The following is a 10,367-nucleotide window of genomic DNA, read 5'->3' as shown; positions in this document are numbered from 1 at the left end:
CATTTTATTTATCCATTGATGAACATTTAGACTGTTTTAACTATTACTATTGTGAATAATGTTGCAATTAACACAAGTATGCAAATATCTCTTTGAGATCCTGCTGGATTTTTTTTTGGATATATACCCAGAAGTGGGATTGCTGAATCATATTCAGTTTTATTTTTACTCTTTTGATAAATCCCTTTACTTTTTTCCACAGAGGCTGCACCATCATTTGACATTCCCACCAACAACACATAAGGGTTCCAATTTTTCTGCATCCTCGTCAATATTCATTGTTTTCTGTTTCTCCAAGGTTTTCTTTCTTTTTTTAAATTCTCACCCAAGTATATTTTTAACAATGATTTTTAGACAGAACAGAAGGGAGGAGAGAGAGAGAGAGAGAGAGAGAGAGAGAGAGAGAGAGAGAGAGAGAGAGAGATGGGAGAGACACATTGATTGGTTGCTCCTGCACACAACCCAACTGGGGTTGGGAATTGAACATGAAACGGAGAAAACACAGTTCAGTTTTCTCTTATACACACATCTCATTAAAACACCTTCACATCTACCTTTGAGGATGAGCTAGGAAGACAAAACAGAGAAAGAAGTAGCTGTTTTCATTTACTAGGGCAGCCCAAACAAAGGGCCATGAACTGAATGGCTTAAAACAATAGAAATTTGTTGTCTCACAGTACAGTTCTGGGGGCCAGAGGTTCAAAATCAAGGTATTGGCAGACCTATGCTCCCTCTGAAACCTGGAGAATTCTTCCTCACCTCTCTCCTAGTTTCTGTGGTTGTTGGAAACCCTTGGTCTTCCTTAACTTGCAGAGTAGCATTTCAACCTCTGCCTCTGTCATCACATAGGTTTTCCCCTCAAGCGTCAGTATCTGTTCTCTTCTTATAATACGACCAGTTATATTGGGTTAAGGTCCACCATACTCTTGTATAACCTCATCTTAGCTAATTATATTTGCAATGACACTATTTCCAAATCAGATCCAATTCTGAGGTATTAGAGGTTATGACTTCAACATACCTTTTTGGGAGGACAAACTTCAATTCATAACAGAAACTGATATTAACTGAACACCTAATGAGCATCAGCACTGTGCTCAGCACTTGATATGTTATTTCACTGCATTAGAGTCACTGCTATGTAGGCAGGTCCTACCATCCATCGTTGGGATATAGTCCACCCTTGGGGGTCCCTAAACCCATCATGTGGCCCATCTCCAGCAGATAGAACCTCTTCCTCCCACAGAAGGCACCTCTAGTGCCAAGGAGCACATGCTCTACCCCATGGACAAAAGACTCTGCCAATAAGCCCAATGTATTTTATTACTATTATATATTATTCATATGTGTTATTTACATTATACTATTTTGCCTACTCTTAGTCCCACTGCCTTCCCTGATCTTTTGGCCATCTGGCCCCTAGTTCCTTCCAGGGTGATAAAATCCTTACCCCAGGCCTGTCCTGAGGCCATATCTAGAGAACTTACCCCATTTAAGTTCCTTTGTGGTTTTCTAAAGTTTTATCTGTGATATCATGGGGAGCTTATGGTACAGTTCATCCTAGAAAGGAAGTCTTACTATTGGATGTCACAAAACTCCCAGGGTCCAGGCAATGGTGCAAATCATTTCCTTCCCCATTGCACCACCAACTGGTCAACCAGAGATCTCCTCTGATGGATGTCTGGGGTCTGTCTTCTTGTAGGCTCTCTCCTTCCTCACCTCCACCATAGTCTTTTGCCTCTCTCTTCAGAGGCCTAGCCCCCAGGTAAAGGGGCAGCCACCATATCTGGCTGATAGTGATGGCTTTCAGAGCATAATAGTAACTCATCACCCACCATTATCTGATCAAAGACCCTACCTACCCTATCCTGTGAGGGAAAGTGCCGGAGGGAATGAAAGAAAGAAATGAACACCTGGACAGTCCTGCCACATTAGCATGAAAATAACTTCTTTTCCAAACTCAAAGGACTAGCAAAATGAATGAGATACAAATAGCAAGATCATGGACACTGGCGTCAGTCAGCAGACGTGTGTGCAAATCTGAAGACCAAGAAATAGTTAATTACCATGTGTCTTAGTCAGCTCTGTGTGCTATAAGAAAATACAATAGACTGGATGGCTTAGACAACATTTATTTCTCATAGTTCTGGAGACTGGAAGTCCAAGATCAAAGTGCCAGAAGATTTGGTTCCTGATGAGACCCACTTCCTGGCTTGCAGATGGCCACCTTCTTGCTGTGTCCCAACATGATGGAGAGTTCTTATTTCTTTTGCTCTTTTATAACACACTAATCCCATCCATAAGACTTCAGCTAAACCTAAATGAAAAGCCAAACCTCCAAATACCATCACATTGGGGGAGTAGGGCTCCAAAATAGGAATTTGGGGGGGACACAAATATTCAGTTCATAACACTGTGTGACTTGGGCAGGTCCTCCTACCTCTCAGAAGTTCAGTTTCATCATCCCCAAAATGAGGAAATCCTATCTAATTTTAAATAACCCCCACAAAGCAGCCAACACTTAGCAAGTTCTCAATAAATAAGCATTGTTTTAGCACCCTGTACAAAATTGCCTTGCTCCCTTTGTCTTAAAATCTCAAGCAGCTGATCTACAATTGTTCCGCGATTAAAAAACTTGATACTGCAGCTTGTGTGAGGGCTTGTTTATATGCTTTCTGATTGACTTGCTTTTTGTCTTTAAGGGAAGAGCATTGTGAGCTGGGCCATTCTGGTACTGGCATCTGCCACTGCCCATTAGCTGGGTTCCTTCCTCTTCTGCAGGCTGCATGCATCCATGACTCAGTACTGAGAGGCCTCCTTGAGATTGCACCCAAAATGCCTGTCATTACTCAGATTAACACCATCATCAATCATCTATGTTCTGTGAGCATCCACAATTGGTGAACGCTACCCAGAGCTCAGAGGTAGGCATGCCTCATGGGTTTCTAATCTAAACAGACAGGTAGAGCAGAAACAAAGGAAAGGGCAAGCATGCAGCTGAGACTCTCTAGACTTTCCTCACCTGCAACTGTATGATGATGAACCACAGGGAAAAATTCAACAAATGGGATGGTCTATTAGAGAGCACAGGGTCTCCTGCCCTACCAGGAGTCAGAGGTGGACATCAGGGGTATGTTCTAACCTTTCTCTCTTTTTCATTTGTCAAAGGGATGGGAAGTTGTGCAATGTAGTAAATCATCATGATGCCTTTCATCTCCAAATTGCATGATGTGCTTGGGAGTATTTGTTACTTTTGCTACTTAGGGCAGAGGCTAGCTCTCCTTTAGAGCCAGAGGAGCAGCCCAAACACAGCAAAGCTTTGGGCCATGCTGCTCCTGGGACAGGTTGGGAGCTCTCACCTTCTGAGGAAGCAGAAAGCAGCAGCTAGAAAAAGCAAAAGAATCTGCCAATGAGTCTATCTGGCAACAAATAAAGATCAAGTGTTGGAAAAGTCTGAGTGGGAATGGAAGCTACTGAAGTGAATGGTTGCTATTGATAGAAGAATCACTCACATTTGTGGGAATATTGAAAGAACCAAAAAGGTGGGCAATGCTGGAAAGTAGGGCAGTTGGCACTTTCAAGTTCCAGGGCACTATTATGAGCCCTTTACACATCATTTAATGGTAAATCAAGATGGTAAATCCTTTTTGGTGAAGTCAGAAAGAAGACCATATGCAGGACAGGTCCCCATAAACAACATAGAAACTTGGGGGTCTCTAGAGCTGTGTAGCATCCTTACAAACCTTCCTCAAACCAAAAGCCACTAGAAATCCCCTCAAAGTTCTGACATTTTCTTAATATTAGTTCATCTGTTTACTTGATCCACAAGTGAGGCCTGTCCAGTTTGGCTCAGTGGTTGGAGTGGCAGCCTGTGGACCAAAGGGTCATGGGTTCAATTCCCAGTCAAGGACATGTACCTGGGTCGCAGGTTCCCCAGTCCCAGTTGGGGTGCATGGGGAAAGCAATTAATCGATGTGTCTCTCTCACATCGATGTTTCTCTCTCTCCTCCTCCTCCTCCTACCTCCCTTCCACTCTAGAAATCAATGGAAAAAAATATCTTTGGGTGAGAATTAAGAAAAAAAAAGACTATGATATGTGTAATGTAAAACAAAAAATAACAAAGGAACTAATAAACTCACAGATACAGACAATGGAATGATGAGAGAAAGAAGGGTAGGGGATGGCAAATTGGGTAAAGGGGATAAAATATATAGGTGACATGGAAACTAGACTTCAGGTGGTGAACACACTATAGAGTGCATAGATGTTGAATTATAATGTTGTAAACCTGAAATTTATATAATGTTATTAACCAATGTTACCTCAATAAAGTATTTTTAAAAAGACATCCAGCCTTGGCCAGTGTTTCCCAGCGGTTAGAGCATTGACCTGGGCACCAAAGGGTTGTGGATTTGATTCCTGGTCAAGGGCATGTACCTGGGTTTCAGATTAGATCCCCAGACCTGGTTGGGGCGCTTGTGGGAAGCAACCAATTGATGTGTCTCTCTCACATTAATGTCTCTCTGTCTCTGTCTCTCTCTCTCTCTCTCTCTCTCTCCCTCCCTCCCTCCCTCCCTCCATCCATCCATCCCTTCCATCCCTTCCACTCTCTCTAAAAATCAATGGAAAAAATATCACTGGGTGAGGATTAACAACAACAACAAAAAGACATCCAATGGAAAAGACTTTCAGTCACTAAGAAATTCTTTTTTATTTTGGAAAAAGTCAAAAGAGATGATTATGTGATTTCTGGTGCCACTCTGAGGTCATCTCAGGTAGGCAGAAGCCACAGGAGTGACCCAAAGGAAGAGGTAGGCGGTCTCCACCCCAACACCCTCGACCAACAGGGGCAAAACTGAAGGCTGTGTTTATTAGCACAACTCTAACTGTGATTGATGTGATTATGTACATTCCAATCTAAGCAAAATTTAAAAGTCATCAAATTAGCTAAGTGTGTAATTCCTTCAATTAACTGTCCATTAGCTCCTTAATGATAATGGAATGCTTACCAAATAGCATGTGATCTATGAATAGTGCCAAATAAATTGATTAAAATATTTCTTCAAGAACTAACAAGGATTCCATTTGCTCAGTTTCCTCAATGAGTTTTAATGTGTTCAGGTCTCCAAAAAGTGGGTCCAAGATTGGATTCCTTCACTCTAAGGAAGGACAACCTCCTCAGGTGATCATGAGGAAACATCCATGCTGCACCGGATATTGAAAAGGCACAAACTCTAAGTCAGAGCACCTACAGGGGACCCTGTTTCCACTCCCAGCTGGCTGTGTGAACTCTGCACTTACTGTTGCTAAACCTCGGTTTCTTTGGTGACAGAATAGGTGTGATAGTTCTTAAAATTTAGGATAGTGGTGAGGATTAAATTAGGTGAAAGACTTCAAAACAGTTGTGGGTGGGCTTTGTCCATAATAATGATCAATAAATATGTGTTAATTAAAAGGGTCAGGTGAACTGAATTGAGCAAGGCACTGTGCCTGGTAGTGCAGGTAAGGAAGGAAAAAGAGAGATGGGGAAAGATCAGATACCATTTCTTGCTCTCAAAAAGATTTTAATCTACTTATAGAGAAGAATTTGGGGAAGGAGATATAATAATAATAATAGCCAATATTTATTGAGTGCTTGCGATGTGTCAGGCACTATTATGAGCCCTTTACACATCATTTAAATATTTTTTCATAAAATTCTCTTATTGTTAAAACACCATGTTTTTCATGAAGGCAAAAAATAATTGTTTTGTTTTTCCTTTCTAAAATATGGTGCTTAGATAGCACACTGCTAACATCCACTTGTCACAAGAAAAGGTCAGCAAATTTGGTACATTTGTCCTTTTGTAAAAAGAGATTACTGCAAAACTCCTTATTGTGTAAGACTTTCATGGTCATTGTCCCTCCTGGGACAAAGTACTGTGAAGATGTTGGCACTTTGTACAGCTCTCCCACTTGTTAAAATCAGATTAATCAAATTCATGATCACCTCTAGCACACTGCGCATTTCTGGTTTCACCTGCTTTGCAGCATTAGTTTGGTTATGAATTACTACACAGTAAATTTCAAGAGTGAAGCTATTCCTGTAACCTGACCCCAGTGTCCTCTTTCTATTCCAGTCAAAGCAGCCACTCCATCAAATGTTATTTTAAACAATTGTTCCATTAGAACATTGTTTCTAGTAAAGTTATTTATGGTTAGATCACAGCTTTTCTGGCATGTTTTTCTATAATTGGTTCACGAAAGAATACCACTTTGTATGCTTTATTACTGAAGGGGAAGCTACCTCTGTACTTCACTCAGCTGTGTAGCAAACACTACTTGATTTGTTTCAATACTTGTTTCTTTAAGGTTTTTTTCTGAATCTATCAGCAGTATTTGCTGGCTAACAGCTGAATATTCATTTCATTCAATCATTCAAAAATGATTTACTGAGCATTTGGTATGCACCACCCACTGTTCTAAGTGCCAAGAAAGTAATGAACAAAATTAGGTTTTCACAGAGCTGTGTTCTTGTGAAGAAATATGATAAATAAATTTTTAAAAATCAAATATATGTTAGGGGTAGGCATGCTAAAGAAAAGTTCACCGGATAGTGGAATAGAAAGTGATAGGGTGAGCCATTTCAGGTCATAAGGAAGACCAATGTGAGGAGCAACATTTAAGCTAAGGCCTGACAGTGGTGAGGGTATAAGCCATGAGTATCTGGGGGAAGACTATGTCAGCGGGAGCAAAGGCACTGAGGCAGGGGGTGTGGCAGGACCAGAGTCAGAGGATTTTTTTCTGACCAAGATGGGCAGCCATTAGAGGTATGCAGCAGAGCGTGGCATGATCTGACAGGATTAAAAAGATGTCTCTTGCCACATCATGGGGAACACGCTGCAATGTAACAAGACAGGAATGCGGGACCAATTTCAATTATCCAGATAGGGTGAGAAATCATAAGATTCTAGATACATTCAAGTAGATTTGCTGATGGATTTGGATATAGAGTAAGAGATAAAGAAGATAGGGCACTACAAGGTTTTTTAATCTAAGCACTTGGAAAATGTAATAGTCATTTACGGGGTAGAGAAGACAGGATGGGCCACGGGATGAAGATCAAGAGTCCCAGTCTGGACACATTCAATCGGAGAAGATTGCAAATATCCCAGTGCAGGTGTCAAAAAATCAGCCGCTTGTAAGAGTCTGGAGTTGAGGCATTTAAAATGGAAATATAAATTTGGGACTTGTCAGAGTATAAATGGTATTAAAAGCCTTGTCACTATATTTTTCCCTATATTATTTCAGCTGTATTTATTACAGTGGAAAGAACAAGTATTTTTCCCCATGGTATGAAAACTTTTTTATTTTCCCTACTAAGAAACCTCCAAAGAGGCTTTTAAGTGCTTTCCATTACACTTATTATGATTTTTAAGAATATTACATTGAAGGCTGGTGGCGTATGTGAGGTCCGCGGCTGTGCTGCAGGGACAGCCCGCACCCAACAGGCGGAGGCCAGCAGCACGGGAGCGGGGCATAGCGGGCGCCCACGTCACGCTGCTGAGTGTGCCGGGGCCACCCAGCTCGACCGATCGGCCACTGGGCCATGACGGAAGCCGAGAGCTGGGAGCCACGAGATTGAGGTGGCGGGCCCTGTCAGCAGAATGTGTCCTCCCGCTGCGTGCGACTTTGAGGCCACCGAGCTGAGTCCCGCGGCCTGGCCCCGCGAGTACCCACACCTCACTAGCCAGGAGTCGGCCAGGCGCCATGGTGTTCTAGCCCCAAAGAGCCATCCCTGGCCTCAGGTCTCCATAGACCCGGGGTTTATACAGCAGCCGAGTCTCCGTGGAGAGGCCAGGGTACCACAAACTTACGGGTTTTAACAAGAAAGGAGGGAAAGGGGAGTCAGAGGGGGGGCAGAGAATGTCCCAGGCCGGTGGCCGGACCAGCCACAGCGTCGGGAACACGGGGACCAGTTCAGGGGTCCTGATGGCGGGCCCCAACTCCTGGGTCGGGAAGAAGATAGGCTGTGACAACTTGGGGAGCTCTGCTAGGAAAGAATCTCTACACGAATGAATCTGTGGCTGTCAGGTTGGAGCCCATGGGCCGCAGCTGCACCTGAAACACCGCCTCCACCGGCAGCTCAGCTCTGCAGAGCCGGTCCCTCAGGTCTTCCACTTTGGCCCGCGGGAAGGACAAGGCCTGGGGTGGAGCTGCTCGGGCCCAGCCTGGAGGACCTATTCGATGTGTGTGACCGCACATTCAGGCTCAAGACTGTGCTCATGGTCGCCGTCCAGCTGATGGGCGCACCGAGTGTGTGCACACCAAGAGCCTCGTCTGGTGCGAAGTGAAGCCCGAGAACTCCCTGGCTGGGCGGCCGGGCAGCGGCGGCAGCACACTGTCCACATCATGGACTTGGCCTGGCCGGGGAGTACAGCGACCCCGAGACCAAGGAGCACATCCCCTACCGCAAGCACAACAGCCTGATGGGCACAGTGCTCCATGAGCATCAGTGCTCACCTGGGCAAGGAGCAGAGCGCCCTGACAACCTGTTCATGTGCTGCCCGTGTGGCAACCTGTCCTGGCAGGGGCTCAGGGACCCGCTCAGGAGCGCGGCCAGAAGATCAGGGACACCAAGCGGGCCGCGCCCATTGAGACGCTCTGCGAGAGCCGCCCAGGGGAGGTGGCCGTGTACCTGCACTGTGTGCCGGGGCCGTGTACCTGCGCTGTGTGCCTTGGCCATGTACCTGCACTGTGTGCCTTGGCCGTGTACCTGCGCTGTGTGCCTTGGCCGTGTACCTGCACTGTGTGCCGGGGCTGTATACCTGCGCTGTGTGCTGCATCTGGACTGCCTGGAGGAGCGGGACTGCGACCACCCGCGCAAGCTCCTCACAGACCTCCTCCACCGCAGCGGCTCCGTGTTCCACTAAGAGTACGACTGGGCGGGAAGCCCTGCCTAGCCCATTGGCTCAGTTCACGCCGACCCACCTGGGCAGACTCCGCCTTGGGACAAAGCCCCGCTACACAGCCAAAACCAGGCGCTGAATTCCACCAGCGGGGAGCTGAACGCCAATGACCCCACTGCGGGGCACTCACAGCGCCTGCAGAGGGAGAGGTGGTGGGTGACACCAAGAGCTGCTGTTTCTTCCAGAGGAGAAAGAGGACATCACTGCAGAGGCCCACGTGACCTGGCGGTGGTTCCTCACACCCTCTGCCGCGGTTCCTGGAGGAGCCAAGATATAGAGTGTGGCCCGGAGGTGCTCACCCCCACGTGCGTTACTTTCTTCACATAAGACTTTGGCCGAAATTTCTACACCTGTGTCTAGTCCTCCCTTCCAAGAGCATTAACTTAAGGAAAACAAAACAGCCGCCGCCTGCCCTGTGCCTCTCCATCGTGTCTGCTGAAGTGAGGAGTGTGACCTGGAGACCCCGGCTATGCTCAGTCCAGCTCGGCCGCCCTATTAGGGTCCTAAAGTCTAGCTTGTCTCCCTCTATCCAAAGGCCATTTTCTCGAGGGGGCGCTGTGGGGCATTGCTGCCAGGAGTGAGCCCACCCTGGGCCTCCCCAAACCAAAGGGGAAGGCGCGATGAGAGCGGCACCCCAAACAAAATGCTGCACCAACACTTGGGCGGCGTGCCCGCAGGTGTTCCTGCTGCACCTGCTCCTGGAGCCTGGGGCAGACACCTGTGTGGCCACTTAGGCCAGGGCTGTGCCGGGTGTGAGGGCTTCTTGTGTCTGTGCTCAGTGCCACTGAGCAGGAAACAAGCGCCTTAAAGCCCCATCTCAGCCCACAGGTGCAGCAGAGGCCAGGCAGTCACAATCGGATGGGTGGCGCGCTGGAGCATTGGCGGCAGTGTGTGCATCTAGGTGTTGCTTTACAAAGTGTACAGAAATGGCACTTCTGTTCCTCTGATGCTTCCTGGAAGCCATAGAACTTAGGGGCTTTTTTAAGAAAATAAAGGAAAATGGAACCAAGAATATTACATTGAATAGTCCATTATTTTAAATCAATGAAAAAGATTGTAGTCATTTTTATTGTCTGTTTTTCTATCATGATGACTTTGTATTCTTATTAGGTAACATCCCAAGACATTAAACAGTTAGTGAGGGCCATAATTAGTGACAATATGTATGAATTTGTATTTGTATAACTACTTAGTGACTTTACTGGTAGATAGTTGAAGCAGCCAAGATGTCTTTAGTAGGTGAATAAATTATGGTATATACAGACACATTATATATTATTATAATACTAGAGGCCCGGTGCACAAAAATTTGTGCACTGGCGGGGGGGAGGAGGAGTGTCCCTCAGCCCCACTTGTGCCCTCTCACAGTCTGGGACCCCTTGGGAGATAACGACCTGCGGGCTTAGGCCCACTCCCGG

At 45.8% G+C, this 10,367-nt stretch overlaps 1 pseudogene; it reads left to right on the top strand.

Moving 5' to 3' along the window:
* The first annotated feature begins 7,647 nt into the window (after nt 1-7,647).
* On the top strand, nt 7,648-9,170 carry LOC118650469 (annotated as a pseudogene).
* The last annotated feature ends 1,197 nt before the right edge of the window (nt 9,171-10,367 follow it).

Source organism: Myotis myotis, unplaced genomic scaffold (genome assembly GCF_014108235.1).
Source record: "Myotis myotis isolate mMyoMyo1 unplaced genomic scaffold, mMyoMyo1.p scaffold_m19_p_3, whole genome shotgun sequence".
NCBI classification, from domain to species: domain Eukaryota; kingdom Metazoa; phylum Chordata; class Mammalia; order Chiroptera; family Vespertilionidae; genus Myotis; species Myotis myotis.
Note: the sequence above shows the minus strand (reverse complement) of the source record. Positions and strands in the feature narration are given on the sequence as shown.